Here is a 20,930-nt window from a genome sequence, read left to right on the forward strand (position 1 = left end):
AAGCGTTTTCAAGCAAAAAGAAAGGCACAGTTAGAGGCAATTTATGCGGAATTTAGAATTCATCTTTTGCTCAGTTTAAATTATATCTGGAAGAGTACATAAACAGGGAGGCTGGTTCAGTAGTTTTGTACAGTGGACTTTGCACTTGTGACTTTGCAAGTTATTCAGTATTTTGCCTCAGTTTACCAGTTAAACAGTAACTCAATAGTGAATGGTCTGAGAATTCTTTAATGAAAGAACAAAAGTACGGTAGGTCATTATGGTGACTAACATAGCTTCAGGTTAAATAAATTTGACAAATGTGATTATCCCTATTATTTTCTCTAAATGGTAATGGTTACATTTACTGGGGAGAATTGTGGTTTTGAATTTTTAACATGCCATTAAAATCTGAGTTAACATTATGGTATTAAATACAGCCATAGTTTGAAGCCCTTTATATTTTAAGTCTGTAAGTTTCATAAATTGTCGAAAACTCTTCTAGTGCGTGAATAAAGGTTAAGGGAATAAAAATCTCTTACAATTCCTTTGGATTTCATGATTGTAACTGTCCCCTGTAGCAAGTAACATCACAGTTCTTTGCTGTAAACTGCTGTTGACCCTCTCTTGTCCTAGCAAGCATTCATGAATTTTTAAAAATCTCTAACTTAAAGATAAAGCTTATCAAGAAAAGTTCCGTTTGTTTATCTTTTCCTTTTAGTGAGAGAATTTACTAGGGGAAGATAAGAAAGGTTTTGTGGAAACTCTTTGTCCACCAGGTTATTTTTTTTTCCCACCAGGTTATTTTTCATTTTGCTAAATAAATAGGGTGATAAGTTGAAAGTAAGGTTAACCTCAACAAGGACCTAAGGTGTAGCACAGAGAATTATACTCAATATTTTGTAATAACCTATAAGGGAAAAGAATCTGAAAAAGAATACATATAAAAGTGTGTGTGTATATATATATATATATATATATATATATATATATATATAAACTGAATCGTGCTGTACAGATGAAAATAACACATTGTAAATCAACTATACTTCAATTAAAAAAAAAGAAAAGAAGGTTAACCTACTTTGTACTTGAACCCGATTCTCTGCAAACTCTAGGTTAAAGAAGTTAGGTTCTCTTTTGTGATTGTGTGTTCGAAGCTGCACTTTCTTGATTGTTTGTGTTTGCTGTCCTTAGATTTTAATCCCATTAAGCTTTTGTTTTTGCTGTTGTCTCACTAATCCCACAAAACGCAAACAAGTGCATTCCTTATCACCTCTACTTTATTTTATTATTTCATCCTTACTGGTCCCATAATGTTTGGGGAAATCTGCTTTCTTCAGATTAGAACAGTGTTGAAATCATTTAATCTATTAGTAACCACCTAGAAAACTGGTAAAAAAAATGTTATAGCAACCAACATTGTAATAAGTGACAGTGCTAGGCTTAATTTATTTTCTTTCATAGTAATTGTTTTGGACAAGGAAGAAGTGACAGATATAATCTAACTCGAATTTAATAAGGCATTTTATTTTGGCGTTTTCCATGACAGCCCAGAAAGTATCCACTTGAATGAACTATTGTTTGGTAAGTGAACAACTGATGGAAATCCATTATCTAAATTGTATACCATTATTGTAGGGTTAAATTAGACGGGGAAAAAAGGAAGGAAACGTATATGGGGAAAACCTCAGTTTTTTTTGTTTGTGTTTTTTTTGTTTTTGTTTTGTTTGGTTTGGTTTTTGCTTAGTAAAATGTTCTTGAGGATAGATAGTGGTTTTGGAGCAGTTACTTGAGATGTGATAAGTTGTAGCCACTTGTTCTTCTGAGTGAAAATCCTAAATGGATTGTGGTTTTGTTGCAAGCACTTCTCATACTAGCCACTTATGGAACCAGTCCCTTTTTTTTATTGTTTCTCCTTTGTGAGGAGAGAAAAATATGATGTACTGTCATATAAATTGAACATATTTAGAAAGCAGATCATCCTTTGTGTTTTTTTAGAAGATGATATTTATTTGAACTAGACAGGTAATTTGAGATAAAATAGAAATATAAATGTAGACATAATCTAAACTAATTTTAAAAAGATGTACGTTGTGGTGATCCTTTTGTAATGTATAAAAATATCAAATCACTATGTTGTACACCTGAAACTAATATAATATTGTAAGTCAACTATACTTCAGTTTTAACAAAAAGTACATTCATCCCTGCCATGCCAGCTACTAGAATGCCAGTCTAGTAAAATCCTAGTTAATTTTGGTTTTGAAGGGAAAAGCAGAAACTCAGACTTAACCTAACATCTTTCTTGACTATATTCCTCCTCCCGTCCAGTTTAGGTGCCCTCTCCTATGTTTTCTCTGAAGCCTGTCCATAGAAATAGCACGTACCACACTGTATTGCAATCACCTGTTCACTAGTCTCTCTCCCAGATAGACTGACTGTAGGTTGCTTGAGGGTAGAGATCTTGTTGGATAATTTTGTACCTCCACGTCCAGGTGAATTACACACAATAGGCAATTCAGTGTACAGACTTGTTCTTTTCCTTTTTTTACTCACTAAACACATGTTCATGCCAGGTGTACTTTTTTCCTAAGGCTACAAAGGCAAAGGAAGTATAAGTTCCCCACCAAAGGCAGCAGAATGGCTTTGGAGCCATGCACCTGACTTTGAATCCCAGTCCTACTAATTATTACTAATTAGGAGCAGTGCTAATATGTATTAATTATTACTTGAGTGACTTTGGGCAAGTTATTTAACTTTTCTAAGCCTTACTTTACTCATTGATAAAGGGAATAACAGTACTACTTACTTCACAGGGTGGTTGTGAATTAATGGGAAAATGAACATAAAGCACTTAACATGTTACCATTTACTTATTATATTGTGATTAATGGTTTAATAAAAACAAAAAGAAACCGCTTTGGATCACAAATTCTGGAGAGGATTATAATATTGCCCAGAGGGGACCCTGGACAGGTATCTCAGAGGACAGGACACAACTGATTCTTGAAGGCAGGTCTAGACAAGGAGATTGCAAGCAGTAGGAACAATTAGAAGGAATAAGAGGAAGGTGTAGAGCAAGAGGGAAACAGAAGTTTAAAGTAGTTAGCACATTGGTCATGTGGTAAAAAGAGCTAAGGGATGATACTACTTAGTGAAGTGTTAATCAATTTTATCCTCTCCCCATTCTGTGGGATAGTGGGTGTTATTGCCTTTTTTTTTTTAAATCCCTGTTGTGGTGGTTTTATTTTTTTTAATATTTATTTTATTTATTTGGTTGTGCCGGCTGCAAGTGGCGGCATGAAGGCTTCTTAGTTGTGGCTCGCTGGCTCTTAGTTGCAGCATGCATGTGGAATCTAGTTCCCTGACCAGGGATCGAACCCGGGCCCTCTGCATTGGGAGCTGGGGAGTCTTAACCACTGCGCCACCAGGGAAGTCCCTTTTATTACGTTTTAAGAGATAACGAAACTGAGGCTGTTGACAGAAACTTGCCTAAAGCTACGTGGTGAGTAGTAGCAGAGCCTGTGTTCAAAATTACTAAATTTTATGTGCTTCCCATCTCACCATGATGCCAAGTCCTGGCTTTTGAAAAATAAGAGAAAGTTGCTTTATCTCTTAATGTGCATGGGTCATAGGGTTTGATGTAAACATTATGCAATCTGTGATTTTTTTTTTTTTTTTGCGGTACGCGGGCCTCTCGCTGTTGTGGCCTCTCCCATTGCGGAGCCCAGGCTCCGGACGCGCAGGCTCAGCGGCCATGGCTCACGTGCCCAGCCGCTCCGCGGCATGTGGGATCTTCCCGGACCGGGGCACGAACCTGTGTCCCCTGCATCGGCAGGCGGACTCTCAACCACTGCGCCACCAGGGAAGCCCTGTGATTTTTTTTTTACAGGAATAATGCAAGAGTTTTACTGTTTATTGCGTTTACTTAATCAGGTATAAATGTTACATTCATTCATTTATTTAAATATTTATTGAGCTTAAATATTTCTGTGTAATAATTGTTCCAGATCTCCCTCACTCATCAGATTTTTTTTTTTTTTTTTAACACCGCACTGTGCGGCTTCTGGGATTTTAGTCCCCCGACCAGGGGTTGAACCTGGGCCTCCGCAGTGAAAGTGCCGAGTCCTAACCACTAGACCACCAGGGAATTCCCTCATCAGATCTTATAGTGTCTATGGATTGGGCAGATTTTAACTGCTGGACTTGCCTTCACGTGATACAGATAGCAGATTGAAAGATTTATAAGGAAATTTTCAGAGACGAACCTGTAACAGAAAAGAAGGGAACTTTATATTGGTATTGAACAGCATCTCCAAACATTAACTCTTAGTAATCCAAATGGCATGAGTGCATATTATGGAGAGAGATTTCATGTTAAATGGAGTTTAAATTTTATTAAGAACCTTCAAGATGTTAAACTGTTACCTAAACATTAGTTCTGCTTGTTACCCGTGAAAGTTTATGTCCTAAGGAAGGTGATATGTCTACCTTTTTATTTACTAATATTAAAATAAGTTGAAATAGACAACTGAAGAGCTTCTTTGTATTGATAAAAAAATCTTTTCTGTAGTAAAGATTTAAAAGCTTTTTAACTATTCACATGGGTTTTTTTTTTTTTATCAACACAACTAACAGAAATTCAGATCTGCATATTTTAAAATCTCAGGGTCAAAAGTTTATCCTTAAACTCGGCTTCATGAGGCATGTTTTTCTGCCCCCTGCCCCGCCCCCCCAATATTCCATCATTGTCAGAAAGACTAACACCTCCCCAAATATCTTCCCAATTCTTCTCACCATGTTTTTTTTTTAAACTCTATCTAAGACCTTAATACAATACAAATTTGAGACTGATTGCCTTCAATTCTGTATATCGTAAAACTTTGTTTAGATCGTTAACCCTTCTTTGTCATATTCATGTTATGCACAGACAATGATAGTGACAACACTTTCGTTCCCCATTTCAATACTGTTGTCACCAATTTTTTGTTTTTTTAGGGTTTTTTGGTTGAAGTATAGTTGATGTACAATATTACATAAGTTGCAGGTGTACAATATAGTGATTCACAATTTATCACCGATTTTTTTAGAATCTCTCACTCCCCAGATTTTTCTTGCTTAACATACTGACCCTCTGTGTACTCAGCTACTTGTGCAGCATAGAAAATATACCAGGGATTTCCCTGGCGGCCCAGTGATTAACACTACATGCTTTTGAGCTGAAGTTCATCTTAGTCAGGCTGGATAAACCTTAATTATTTTCCTGTATTTTCAGAATAAATAGTTATGGAGTAGTGACCAAGGAGGGTTTTTGTTTTGTTTTAATTCTTCCTTGTTTTTGAGTATCATTATGGGTTTAAGGTTTTTATTTATGTTTTGTATTACAATTAGTTAGGATAATGATTATTTTCAATATTCAGATTGTTCCCAATTTGTCCAGTGGAAGACAAGAGGTTTTTGTTTTGTTTTTTTTAAAGAATGGGAGAAAATAAAAGTATGTTTGTATTCTTTTTTTTAAATAAATTTATTTATTTATTAAAAAAAAAAAGACTCCATGCTTTGCCTCACAGGAAATATACCAGGGACTTCCCTGGCAGTCCGCTGGTTAAGACTTCATACTTCCAATGCAAGGGGCGCGGTTTCCATCCCTGGTCAGGGAACTAAGATCCCACATGCAGTGTGGTGTGGCCAAAAAAAAAAAAAAAAAAAGGAAATATACCAGAGTAGAACTGGTTTAAATTGATAAAGATAAAATTTCTCCAAAATATATACACATACATATTGCTTAATATTTTTATATTCTATACTCAAAGCAACATTTAGTTTAGGATTATAAAAACTTCTTGAGTGTAATTTTAGCATATTGTAAAGTATTCAAAAGGTTTTCAAATTTCCAACTGAATTTGGACATACAGCATAGGTTACAAAATTGATTATAAGCTGGTAAGTTTAAAGACTGTAGCATCTCTTGATTTTGCCAGGTTGAAAGAGGAAACAAGTAAAAATGTCATCAGTACTATAGTAATAATTGTTGACCACCTACAGATGCTTTACAAATATTGGCTTATTTAATCCTCACAACAACCAGGACAGGTAACTATTATCATCATTTTAGAGATGAAGAAAGCGAAGTGCCAAGAAATTTAAGTAGTTTGTTTAAGTGGTAAATGTGGAATTCAAAGTAAGGTCTCTGTGACCTTAAAACAGTTTTTCTTGTCATCACACCACACTGTCTCTCTACTTTAAACACGCGTTTAAACATGTTATGTTTTCTGAAGAAGGCTGCTCTATTTTCTCAGTAGTTATTAATGCTTCTTAGGTTCTATTTCTTTTGTCTTCGTGGATTTTTCAAAATTAATTGAAAGTTACTTGTTGCTTCTAAGTTTCATGTGTTGGATTGCTTTTTTATTTGGTGTAGAATATTTCCAAATGTAGGATATTCTGTCAAACGATGCTAAAAATTGAGAGATATGAACAGGTAAGGAACCTGGCTCAATCTGACAGTCTTTTAGTAGCCCTCCACTCCTTGACTTTCAAGGGAGATGTACCTAAGGGTTATTGGTGGGGAGAAAAATGAGCATATGGAGTAAGTGAAAGAATTAAATTCTAATATAACTTTAAGAATAAATATGCTGCTAAAGGCATGAAAGATGTGTTTATTTTAGTGTATTAGAAAAAATTGTAGTATTTCATTTCGTGGATCTTATTTAGAATGAATCTAGGTAAAAACACAAGTCTGTTTAAAGAAAAATACTAATATAGGTAGAGCATAGACATGGCAAAGATTGAATGTGGTACATAAATGATTTTGATCCATTCCAAACCCTCATACACTGAACTGGATCTCATTTCCTTTCCTGTGTGTTCTTTACACTGCATCATATAACCTTTTTGTGACAAGAGATTTCCATGGTTGTATTAGAAATGGTGAACCGAGTCCTTTTCAGAAACTATCTTCATTTTCCACCACCACATTGCCTTTGTCCATATATTTTTCTTCATATGAACTCTCTTCTGCTTTCTGCTCCCTCTCTGCCATTAAAAAATTACACAAACCCACATTACCTCAAGGCTAGGCTCATACTCATTTCCTCCAGGATGACTTGCCTGATCCTCTACCCCAGCTTTGATCATTTCATCATTCAGTATTCATCACCACTCAAATATACGTTGCAGTGTGCTCCAAACGTGTGATAGCTTTGTAAGTATATTTGTATCTCTTCAATTGTATTGTGTATTGTATGAGGGTGAGGGACAGTGTTTTAATATTTTTTTGAAAATTATATGTATTTTTTATTATGGAAAATTTCAAACTCTCAAAAGCTCAGTAACTTTCTGTTCATTTCTCTTACCTGTTAGTGTTTTTCTTTATTTTTAGATTTTCTTTATATTTAGGGATATCAGCCCTTAGTGATGTAAATTACAAATGTTTTTCCCAGTCAGTACTTCTTTTGGGAATTCCCTGGTGGCCCAGTGGTTGGGACTCTGCGCTTCCACTGCAGGGAACACGGATTCGATCCCTGGTTGGGGAACTAAGATTCTGCAAGCCACAGGGCATGGCCAAAAAAAGCCCAAAAAACAAACAAACAAAAAAAACACTTCTTTTAAAGTTTTATTGAGGTATAATTGACATAAAATAAACTGCACATATTTAAAGTGTACAGTTTGATGAGGTTTAACATAACGCTCCTGTAACAATTATCATAGTCAAGATAACATTTTCATCACCTCCAGAAGTTTCCTCTTACCCTTTTATAACCCACTCACCTAATTCCCTGGCCCCCAGGCAACTACTGATCTGCTTTCTGTCACTATAGTACATTAGTTTTCATTTTCCATAATTTTATATGAATGGAATCATACAGTATGCACTTTCTTTTGTCTGATTGCTTTTATAAAACATAATTGAGATTCATCCATCTAGTCAATATCCTTTAAATCCAACTAACCTTAAGGTCTTCCTTATTTCTCAGAGTTTAACATTTAGGACAGTAGCTGAACATGATACAACCCTCTGGACCTCACAGAGGCTTTTTAAAATGTTGACTTCTTTGCCAAGATTTGAATGTTTTTAGGATTAGTCTGTAACCAGGACTTACTTTTCAGAGAGGGTTCTGGGAAGGTGAAATCTCCCTATCCTTCTGTTACTAATTCCAGCCTGTATCTGCCACTCTTGAGCCAGATGACCCCTGGACCTGATGAACAAGTGAGGCCTGAGCTCTGTGGGAGCTCTATCAGGGAGAGCTGACCCAGGGCTTGTTCCTCAAGGGCTGGAAGACCCTCAGAGTGAGGATAAGAATGGCAGATCCAGAAAAGAGCTTGGCTTGGTAGAGATCCATGGACTCCCCTAGTGGGGAAAAAGGGAAAGAGGCAGGGTCTGCTATCTCCCTATCCCTGAGGATGGGAGATGTAAGGAGACCTGAGAGCCGGGAGCCTTCCTCCTGGGCCTCCACAGGGCTGGCAGCTGGCCTGCTGCCCTGCCCATCTACAGGGGTAGAGGCTGCTTTGCCTTTCTGTTCTCTTGAGACTGCTCCTACCGGTGGTCCTCCAACAATGAAACCTAAGCCCCTCTGAAGTAACAAAGAAAAAGTAGTCATCTGGGGAAGCCAGGCAACCAGAAAGAGAAAAAGCACTTAAACAATGCAGTAGACCAACTAAATAGAAATGCCAGAGGAGACAGTAACTTGAATATGAAAATAATAAACAATAGGAGCACTTAAGGAAGTTCAAGTGAAGTACAAAAAAAAATTATGGAGCAAAAGCATGATTTCCCATCTAAATACTTATTACCACCTGACTTTCAATCCATGCACATACACTGAAAAAAAAAAATCTCCACTAAAATGTAAGCACAATAAGAGCAGGAATATTTTCTCTTGTATACCTGCTGACCTTTTGTCAATGCCCAATGTCTAGAACACAGTCTTGCACATGGTAAGCACCCAGTACATAATTATTGAATAAAGGAATGAATATGATCATTTAATGGCCTGGAAGAGTCGAAGCCCAGAGCCAAAAATACAAATAGATTGAAAAAAAGTAAGAGACTTGGAGAATAGATTCAGGACACCTAACGTGGCTAATATAATTTACAGAAAAAGGAACAAATGGAAGAGAAGCAGTAATTAAATAAATAAATAAATTTTTCCTGAGCTAAAAAACAGAGTTCATTATGCAGATTGATGTTCCAGGAAAGACCTCAGTGTTGGAAAAAACACACCTAGGCTTATCCTGGTAAAGTTTTTGAAGTCCAGGGATTCATTTTGGAGGCTTCCAGACAGAACATGGTATACCTATAAAGTATAAGGCTCACATCAGAATTCTAATCCACAACACTGGGAATTAGGAGACAGTGGAAGAGTATCCACAGATTACCAAGAGAAAAAGGCTATAATCAGAAATCCCTATTTCCAGTGAAGATATCATCCCCTCTACAAGGGGGAACTATATCATAAATGTAACTTTAGAGAGTGTATTACCCGCTTAACCTCTCTGAGAATATTTAAGAAAGGTTTTTAACCAAATAAAAATGAAAGGGATAGAAAAAGTGGAAAATGACAGACTCTTTGGGAATGTTATATGAATGCTAAGTAAGGACTCTAATTAAAAGGGACATACTTCAGGGAACAATTCAATAATATTTATGATGTAAAAGTACTAAATAAGTCAAAGCAAAACCTCAAAATTGTGGGAGAAAAAGAGGTAAGAGCTTTCCAAATGGGGATGAGAGGAAAAAGTGCCAGTAAGCACATTTAAGCACATTAGTCATCAGGGAAATGCACATCAAAACCACAATGAGGTGCCACTTCACATCCACTAGGATGGTTCTGATAAAAAAAATGGACAATAAAAAGTGTTGACAAGGATGTGGAAAAATTGAGACCCTTATATACTTAGGTGGGAACATAAAATGGTGCAACCACTTTGAAAAACAGTTTGGCAGTCCTTCAAGAAGTTAAATATAGAGTTACCATATGATCTTGCAGTTCCACTTCTAGGTATATACTCAAAATGAGAATATGTCCACACAAGAAATAGTACAGGAATGTTCCTTGCAGCATTATCCATGATAGCCCCAATGAAAGAAACAACCCAAATGTCCACTAAGTGATAAATAGATAAATAAAATGTGGTATATCCATATAATGGGGTATTATCTGGCAGTAAAAACAAATGAAATACAGATGCATTGCTACTATATAGAAGAACCTTGAAAATGTTATGCAAAATGAAAGAAGCCAGTCACAAAAGACCACATATGATTTCATTTATATGAAATGTCCAGAATAGGCAAATTTATGGAGACAAAAAAAGTAGATTCGTGGTTGCTGTGGACTGGGCAAGGTGGGAGTGAAATGGAGATTGACTGCTAATGGGTACAGGCATTCTTGGAAGGGGACAGGGGAACTAAAATGTAAAATTAGATTGTGGTGATAGTTGCACAACAATGTGAATATATTAAGAAACATTGAATTGAACACTAAGTTGGTGAATTATATGGTATGTAAAGTGTATCTCAATAAAATGTTTTTAAATAAAGGGACTAAGTACTGGTACATGAAACAACTTGCATGAATCTCCAAGGCCTTATGCTGAATGAAAGCAGCCAGTCTCAAAATAAAAGGTTACATACTGTAAGATTCCATATTTATATATATTTTTTAAATGATAGAAGATCATTACACATTTACTAATCAAAACACATATATGTATGTGTTCATGTGTATATTCACATACATACACACTAGAAACAGACTTTTTAAATTGCAGCATGTACAGTAGTTTCTATTTTAATTTCTCTGTATGTTTGAAAATCTAGAAAATGTTAAATTCAGCTTGCATTAAGCAGTTGTCCTTTTACCAATGACATAAAATCAATAAAGACTCTTAAAATATCAGAAATGTTTACCATATCCTCTTAGTCCCCATAATGCAAAGCTTCAGCTTCTTAATTCCTTAGCTCTGTAGCTCTTTAGAATTTGAATGTTTGGGTCAATTCCCTTCCCTTTTTGTTAAGGAGGTAGTCTATATGGTCAGGCCTTATTCTTCCAAAACCATCTTTTATTGTAAAATGAAGAAAACATGAAATATGTTTGTCTACAGGGCGTGAAAAATAATTTGGATCATCCATAAAGCCAAAGAAGGATGTGAGGTATCAACGATCTCTTGAATGTTTGCAACAATCCCCAAACAATCTTTTCCTCTTTGTACTTCGTGGTGAGGTTTTTCTATGATTTTTAACCCTCTTCTGTCATTTATACTTTTCTTGGCTAATCAGTTTGTGGATTTGGTCTAAGAAACTGTCTTTATCTTTATACTGTGAGCTTCATTAAATCTGCTTTTTGCTATTATTCTTGCTATCTTCCAAGTGTTTATAGACTGCATTAAAATCACAATCATGTTCATTTCACATGAGCTCTTCAACTTCCAGTGGATTTACTCCCATATATTTTAGAAGAGTTTTAACAAAACTTATTTGTTGAATTAATAGGTTTGTTAATTGAAAGACAATACAAGGCAGTATATACCCTAAGGAAGAAGAAGCATTTGAATTGAGCCTTTGAAAGATATAGCAGTCAGGTAAGTGGAGACAAAAGAGAGGGAAATTTTCAATGAAAAAGTGATACAAACAAAAATGCATGCGTCTAGAATCAAGGCTCAAAGCATTCCAGAGAGTGTGGAGCAGAGAGTTCATGACTAAAAACAGCAAATGATAAGGTTAGAGAGGAGTAAACTAGTGCTAGATTATAAAGGGACTTGAAAGCCAGGATTAGGTTTTTGGAGTTCATCCTATAAGCCAAGGGATTCAAACAAGTAAACCGGGATCTATTTATGGCTGTTTAAGCCATTAGCCTCTGCTACCACCACCATTACCACTACTACTCCCAGCCTGAAAACTGACAGTAGGAGCGGAGACAGAGCCTGCAAAGGCAACACTTTCCTTTCCGTGGAGGGACTTGAATCAGTACCCCACACATGATGTCACGATATATATAAACAAGAAGTGAGAATGATCGTCTCTTCACAAAATGGTTGGGCACTCCTGGCATTTTAACTTGGAGATCTTTGAAAGTGTTTATTTTTAAAACAATAAAGCAACCTGATAAAGGCAGAATTAATAGGGAGGAAAATGCAGGATTGTTTGACGATAGGAGAATCGGTGACAGGGAGAATAATTGACTATTTTAATGGTCCAAGGTGTGAAGAATGAGACTCTAAATGGTGGCAGGCTAATGGAAAGAAGAGTTGGTGTGGAAGCCACAATTGACTGGATTTGATGAATGAGAAAGGGGAAGAATCAAAAGTTGGAAGCATATATGCTGACTGGTTCTGCTTCTTATCTTACCCACTTTTTAAATCAATTTAAAAAATCTCCTTTCCTATCAATTAGGTATATATTATATGTTAGGTACAATACATTTATTTATATGTATGGTATTATAGACTAATATAACATTATATACTATTATATATTAGGTATAATATATACCTAATATTGTATACAGGTATATTATTATGTGTATATTTCCTATGTTATCTCCAGAACTTCTCAATTAGCTATGTCCTCATTGTCAATCCCTCTGACTAGAACGTCTCCCCTTGTCCATTTTCTCTCACCCATTCTGCTTTCTGATAAACTACCCATCCTTCAAGATTTAGCTCAGTTATCCCCTTGACATCATCCCTGATCACCACTTTATTTTGTTTAACTTCCTTTTTGATTCCCACAGTATTTGTACCTATACTATAACAATTATTTTTATTTTCATAATTATTTACATATTTCCTCTCGAAATTCTTGAGAACAAAGGGTTACTCTTTTGGTATCTGTAGTGCCTAGCACAGCACCTGACATAGAGTAGGCTTTCAGAGTATTGGTTGAACTAATACTAATAATAACAACCACCTAGAGACAGACCATGCTAGAGATGCGTGTTAGCACATGGAAAAACTACAGTGGCCTAGCAATGATCATGCCTGCTGATCTCTGATAAATCTGGAATTCATTTCATTTGCATATTACACTCTTATTTTCTTACCTAAAATACCACTTTTATTTTTAGACTTCCACACAGAGAATTTTAGTTGTTTTTCATCTCCCTTAGATGTCAAGACTTTTCCTGATAGGACCCAACCCTTCCAAGACGATCCCAGACATGTGCCGTGTTTATTCCTCTCTTATGATTTTGAGTTCTCCATGATTTTTAAGGTTTTTAAAAGTTTTACTTAAAGCTCCTACTGTCTCAGTCCATGTTACTCTTCTCCTTTGGACCCTTGCAGCACTAAAGGCAATACCACAGGTTATCAGCTCTACCACCTTGGGCAAATCATTTCCCTTTTCTGAGCTAGTTTCTTCTGGAACACGGGAATAATTCTTCCTCACAAGGTTGTTGTACAGGTTTGGTATGATGATAGTAGGAAAATTTCCCTAAATTGAGCCACTTAGAGACTATCTTTATAATCTTTCCATTTTTATGTATCATTTTTGCATTCTTTTTTTCCCTACACTGTTAGTGCTTTTCTGCTTTCCTTTATATAAGAAACTTTGTCACCAAATGAAATACCAGCAGTGCTTGCCACTCTATAAATAAAATATAAACTAAAAATAGATGTAATATAAATGATTTTAATCTTGCTAGATACTGTTGCCAAGCAGAGGCTCTGAGCCTGTTAAAAAAGAGATCATTCAGTTTTGAAGAGATGTTACAGATATTCTAGAACAGACATAAGAAAATTCTATTTGATAAACTGCTTCAACTCCCAGGTAACAGGGTTAATGGTAGGGGTGTAGGGAGAAGGTGGAATCACGTCCTGATAATCTAAAATCACAGTTATAAAAACTTACCAAGAGGGCTTCCTTGGTGGCGCAGTGGTTGAGAGTCCGCCTGCTGATGCAGGGGACACGGGTTCGTGCCCAGGTCTGGGAAGATCCCACATGGCCGCTGAGCCTGTGCGTCTGGAGCCTGTGCTCTGCAACGGGAGAGGCCACAACAGTGAGAGGCCCGCGTATCACAAAACAAACAAACAAAAAAAACCTGCCAAGATGTTTAGAACAAATGATTTTAATAAATTTTTAGTGTAAAATTATGATAAATATTTATGAATGCTTGTATTCTTACAGAAGTAATCAAAATATAAAAATAACGAAAGTGAAATAGTGTGGTTACTAAATGTTTTCAAATAGTAAAAATGGAACCATATTTACCATCCTAGGTAGGTGATCTTTATCTCTTCCTAATATCTCTACCCTTTCAGCCCTGACTCTGTACATAACTGCATGGGCTTCTCTTTACTTTCTCATGCCCAGAGTGGGGGAGGGGTTCTTTTATAGTATTTTTATTTAATTAATTAATTTATTTTTAGCTGTGTTGGGTCTTCCTTGCTGCACACGGGCTTTCTCTAGTTGTGGCGAGTGGGGGCTACTCTTCGTTGCAGTGCGCGGGCTTCTCATGGCGGTGGCTTCTCTTGTTACGGAGTGCAGACTCTACGTGTGCAGGCTTCAGTAGTTGTGGCATGAGGGCTCAGTAGTTGTGGCTCAGAGGCTCTTGAGTGCAGGCTCAGTAGTTGTGGTGCGCAGGCTTAGTTGCTCTACGGCATGTGGGATCTTCTTGGACTAGGGATCGAACCCATGTGCCCTGCATTGGCAGGCAGATTCTTAACCACTGTGCCACCAGGGAAGTCCCTCTTTCATAGTTTTTTATGTTGAATTTGACTCTTCCACCAGATTATGAGCGTCTTAATGTCAGGAAATATACTCATTCTTTTATTCCTCACAGTATCTAACAGTTTTAGGTATCTTTAAAACTTACTGAATTAAATTATTATTGTTTGAGTTGATGTCATTAATAAACTTGTATGGGGAATGTAGTACAGGCACTCTTGGATAATTACTATTGTACTTATCTAAAAATCTCAAATCATGTGTTAATGCATATTTAGTCCAACTATAAATGTATCAAATTTTGAAATAAGTTGGGTGAATCAAACGATTAATACCATGTGCCCATACAATTTTAAGCCAGTGAACCCAAGGGTTCACCCGCATTACTTCTATATTTTCCTCAGTACTATTGTACAATTGCAAAATGTTTAAAGTTCCAAGAAATACCTCCAGCTACCTAAATTCTGATTTTTACCATGATTATTTGCAGCATTACAATTTTTATTATTTCTCTTGAGGATCATTCCATGGCTCATCTCAGTTATCTTTATAGTTAGAATTTAATGCGTATCTACCGTCTCTAATCCTCACAGTAATTTTCTGTGGTGTAGTTTTATTCCTGTTGCATAGATAGTAAATTAAGGCTAAGAAATTATATCATTTTCCCAGAGTTACGTGAATAACATGTGGTAGAGCTGGGATCTCACCTGAGCTTTATCTGCTTCCAAATCCTGTGTTGTCTTTTCTTTATGCCTCGTGTTTTCTCCGGAACAGCTGCACAGCTATCACAGAGGACCTCCTTTCACCACCTGCATTCCTCCTCACCAGCACTGCTCTTCTCCCAGTCTTCCACAGCTCAGAAAATGGCATCTCTGTTCATCTAATTGCTTTGGAAAAAACTTTGACTCCTATCTTTCTCCTCTACCCCATATCCAATCCATCAGCATACTAATCTTGTGAATCCTTCCATTGAAACATACTCAGCATCTAATCACTTCTCAGCACCTCCACTACCACTGAGTTGATCCATGGTACCATTGTGAAAGCCTTCTAACTATTTTCTACCTCCTCACTTGCCTCCTGCAATCTATTCTCCAGACAGCAGCTAGAGTGGTCATATTAAAACATACATCAAAACCTTCCAGTGGCTTTTTAGCTCACTCAAAGGAAAATGGTAAGTCCCTACTATGTCCTACAAGGCCCCATATGATCTGTGCCCCTCCGCCAACACACACATTCATCTCTTATCCCACATCTTATCACTTTTATCTTGCTCTTCTGTTTGGTAACTTAGCTTCCTTGCTGTTTATTGAACAGGCCAACATGTACCTGCCCCAGGGTCTTTGCACTAACTGTTCCCTCTACCCGCAATGTTCTTCCTACAGATATTTGTATGGCTAGAGGCCTCACTTCAAGTTTCTGGTCAAATTATCACATGAGCTGAGAGATCTTTTTTAGATTCGGTGTCTAAACTATAAATAGGCACACAAACCATGCCCCCACTAATCCTCTGTCTTCTTACTCTGCTTTTCTTTTTCTGTTTTATAACTCTTATTACTCTTAACACATATGTTGTTTGTTTATTTTTGTCTCTTCCCCACTAGCATGTAAGTTCTTTGATGGCAGGGATATTGTTACTACATTTCTAGTAATTAGAACAGTGTTTCAAATGTAGAAGGTGCTCAAAAAATATTTATTGAGTAAAAAAATGAAAAGAACTACAAATTTTAAAGTAAAATGGATATTAGCTTCGAAGACTAACTCATGAGCTCTCGTTCCAGAAGATATCATCAACCTCTCAGCTTTCACCATCTTCACTACAGTCATGATCATATCTTTCTAAGATTTCTGCAGTAGACTCATGCTTGTTTCCCCCATTTCTGCTCTCGCTCCCTCCACAATCCACTCTTCAGCCAACAGTCTCCATCTTCTAAAAGGTTAATCAGACCTATCATACTGCTTTTGAAAACCTTCCAACTATTTCATATCATTTTTAGGATAAACTTCACACTCTTTACCATGGTCTGCAATACTGCAAGATGTATCTGTTACCTAATTTGCTAACCTTTCTTTCTTTCTTTTTTTTTAAAACCGCTTTCCTACTCACTGTGTTTTAGCCATGTTAATGTTTCCCAAACACGCCAAGCTTATTCCCATTCTAGGGCCTTTGTGTAGCTACTCTTATGCCCTGATCAGTCTCTGTCGAGATCCTCACATGTTTGTCTCCTTTATATACAAGTCTCATCTTAAAGGTTACCTCGTCAGAAAGATCTTCCCTGTGTACCCAATCCAAAATAGCCTTTCCAAAAAGAAAAAAATAAATAAACAAAATAGCCTCTCCATTCACTCTCCTTAATTTTGGACTAGTGTTATGAAGAAAATAATCTTGATTATTAATTTCCTTTTATTCTTTTTCTAAAATTAATTTTTATTGGCGTATAGTTGATTGAAATGTTGTTAGTTGCAGGTGTACAGCAAATTGAATCAGTTATATGTATACATATACCCACTCTTTTTTGGATTCTTTTCCCATACAGGTCATTGCAGAGTATTGAGTAGAGTTACCTGTGCTATACAGTAGGTTCTTATTAGTTATTTATTTTATATATAGTAGTGTGTCTATGTCAATCCCAAGCCCCCAATTTATCCCTCCCCCGCTTTCCCACTTGGTAACCGTAAGTTTGTTTTCTACATCTGTGACTCTATTTCTGTTTTGTAAATAAGTTCATTTTAATTTTCTTTTATACTTTATCTTCCCATATCTGCGTGAGAATAGGACATTTGTCTTTTTTTACTTACTGCTCTATCCCTAGCACATAGAACAATGCCTGGGACTTATTAATCACTCAAATATTTGAACTGATGGATGGTTGAATGAATGAATGAAGCTTTCTAATAGTCATCTGGGGCCCTTCATAAATCTGCAGAATCTCAGCCTCCTCCCATGAGATCAAGTCATTAGGGTTAGTTATGTGACCCAGGGATTTGTAGTTTAACAAATATTCTAGATGATTCTTTTAACTAGGCAAATCTGGAAAATACTGATTTAATGGGAGTATTACGGAGTGAATGAATGAGTAAATGGGAGTGATGGTTCAGGGAGTTCTATTTTTTTTTTTTTTTTTTTTTTGGCGGTACGTGGGCCTCTCACTGTTGTGGCCTCTCCCGTTGAGGAGCACAGGCTCCGGACGCGCAGGCTCAGTGGCCATGGTTCACGGGCCCAGCCGCTCCACCGCATGTGGGATCTTCTCGGACCAGGGCACGAACCCATGTCCCCTGCATCGGGAGGCGGACTCTCAACCACTGCGCCACCAGGGAAGCCCGGGAGTTCTCTTTTAACCTTAGTATATTGATATGAATTAGTTGAACATTTCCCAAAGTGTATACCATAGAACACTAATTACACAAGATTTTTGATGAAAAGCAGGGTATCTCTTCTGATATATTTAGGAATGATGAATATTATATTCTTCTTTGGAGATAGGTAGCCTTTAGCATATTGGAGGGTCTGAGAAATTAAACATAGAAATCTACTTGACTATTAAATAGATTTGCCAAATTTATTTAACATTCCTGCTCCAAATCATTTTCTCCCCAAACCCCTATTAATAATAAGGAATATGCACCATACATGAAGTACAGTCCATGGTTCAGTGCTGCTACCCCTGCTTATTCTCTCCATGGTTAGCTGTCTACACAAATCATTTACATGGCAGATAGTTTGGACTAAACTATAAATTCCAGCAGAAACTATCTTTTTTTGACAGATACTTCTAAATACCTTTTAAAAATTATATTCCTATTAAAAGTTCAAATAAGGATCTTTTGACTTTCCTTTATGGCGTAGGCTTGAAGCATAAATAACTAATGATTTAATAACTTTTTGTATGCAGTGCTTTACATTTCCTTCTTATTGCTTAATTACTTTGCCTCAAATTGCCTGATTTTTTTTTCACCCATATCTATTTACTTAAACCCAGCTACTCACATGTAAATTTTCTTAGGTCTGTCTAGTCTCATTGCAGTCAGTTCAAAATCTATGTAAAGAGGATAAGCTTTTCCGATTTTACCTTATTTCAACTTGTTTTCCCTCTTAAGTTTCCCACCAAAATTAAAACCTACTCATAATAGAGAGGCAGAATCTAATAAATGTGAATGTTAGAGTAATTGTCTTTCATTCCATCTTTAATCATCTTTGCCTAATTCCAAGTCACAGTGGCTTCTTATGATGATGCTGCTTTGGTTTTTTTTAAAAGTTGGAGTCCAGAAAATTAGAAATGTGTTAAGACTGGTGATTTCAGGTATTTGGTATCTTTATTTCTTTCTTTTAAAATTTTATTTATTTATTTATTTATTGGTTGTGTTGGTTCTTCGTTGCTGCATGCGGGCTTTCTCTAGTTGTGGCTCGCAGGCTCTAGAGCGCAGGCTTAGTAGTCTTGGCGCACCGGCTTATTTGCTCCACAGCATGTGGGATCTTTCCGGACCAGGGCTCAAACCCGTGTCCCCTGCATTGGCAGGTGGATTCTTAACCACTGCACCACCAGGGAAGACCTGGTATCTTTAAATAGTTTCTGTGGTATGTCTAGATAATATAGACAGTAGCATAATAAGCTAATTGTCCTGATGTATATGCCCTTGGTCATGCCTACTTCTTTTTCTAAATGTTTAGGCAACAGTTTCCACTATTGATTGCATTATTTTAATGAAATTACTGATCTATCTTTAATGAAGACTTAAACCTTTTACACTGAGTTTTAGATGCAAGATATAGGCTAACTTTATTTGCTTCAAATTCTCTGCCAAGAGTAGTAGATGAAGCGATTATCAAAGGAAATTCAGAAAAAGACTATTGCTATGGGGAAACTAAGGGAGATAATAAGGCTCTTCAGAAAAACTATTTATAGAGGCAGTTTTGCAAGTGAATACCACCCACAATCATTTTTTTCTCTCTGTGCTCCAAGGCACATGGCAAGAAATTAAATAAAATCTCCGTTCTTTACCATTTGCCCAGAATAAACTAAATATATTGAGCAAGTGCCCATTTTGTAAAACTACCATATCATTACTGTTACGAGGAAATAGTTTCAGTTCATTTTTCTGATGGCATTTACCTGTTGTGAAAAGGTATATGTTTCTATTTTTAATTTGAACTACCATTTTGCCTGTAGAGTATCACAGGCTTTTGTATATAATCTGGTTGTATTATGACCTAGGAGTGGCTTAATTTAGGAAGGCCATCAAAGGGTTAAAATAGTCACATTATTGGCCCATTGTTCCCATTACAGGAAGTAATTTGGTTAAAACAAGTATCCTTTTGAGTAATATTTAGGACAACACCCAGTATTGGGCAAACTTGGGTGTGCCCTCATTAGTGACACAGGCAGGAAAAATGTTAAATGGGAGAGTTCAAACATAGGACGATAGGGAGGTGCCCAGACACATCTCAGAGCACTGTTATCATGTTGAATACACAATTTGGATCGAGGCCCAGAAACGCCCTTCAACTTAAACCCATTTACCAATTGTGATTTTTTTACAGGCATGGCTAGTTTTATCCTGGTGGGTTCATGAGCTTAAATTTGCCCTTGTTTCAGCTTTTACATGTATTAATGAAGCATTTATTTGCAGGTCCTTGAGGTTAGTCTTCATATAACCAAATAAGTATCAGGTAAAGATTGCCCTGCGTTCCTTTAATTATAATAAATGAAAAAACTTGTGAGGAACTATACAGTAGACTTATTTCTACTCATCTCAAATACAGTCGCCCCTCGGAATCCAGGTGGGTTTGGTTCCAGGACCACCCCCCACCCTTGAATACCAAAATCCGCAGATGCTCAAATCCCTTATATAAAATGGCGTAGTACGGTAGGCCCTCCAAATCCATGGGTTCCACTTCCCCGGAAACAGAGGACTGACTGTATAGAAGGGTGTTCAAGGAAGAGTCCTGGCTTGACTAGAAAATGCACATACATCATGTATGCACAGCTCAGAAGGCAAGGAAATATACAGTAAAAAGGTGGTAATTCTGGGCTTCCGTGGTGGCGCAGTGGTTAAGAATCTGCCTGCCAATGCAGGGGACATGGGTTCGAACCCTGGTCCGGGAAGATCCCACATGCCACAGAGTAAGCCCATGTGCCACAACTACTGAGCTTGTGCTCTGGAGCCTGTGAGCCACAACTACTGAGCCCGCATGCCATGACTACTGAAGCCCATGCTCCTAGAGCCTGTGCTCTGCAACAAGAGAAGCCACCGCAATGAGAAGCCCGCGCGCCGCAACTAGAGAAAA

At 36.9% G+C, this 20,930-nt stretch overlaps 1 protein-coding gene across 2 annotated transcripts in view; it reads left to right on the forward strand.

The window, feature by feature from the left end:
* Positions 1-20,930, forward strand: part of SLC12A6 (solute carrier family 12 member 6) — an 86,903-nt gene that overhangs the window by 19,340 nt on the left and 46,633 nt on the right. The gene's annotated exons all lie outside the window — the stretch shown is intronic.

The sequence above is a fragment of the Leucopleurus acutus genome (genome assembly GCF_964270905.1).
Source record: "Leucopleurus acutus genome assembly, chromosome: 1".
Lineage (NCBI taxonomy): Eukaryota > Metazoa > Chordata > Mammalia > Artiodactyla > Delphinidae > Leucopleurus > Leucopleurus acutus.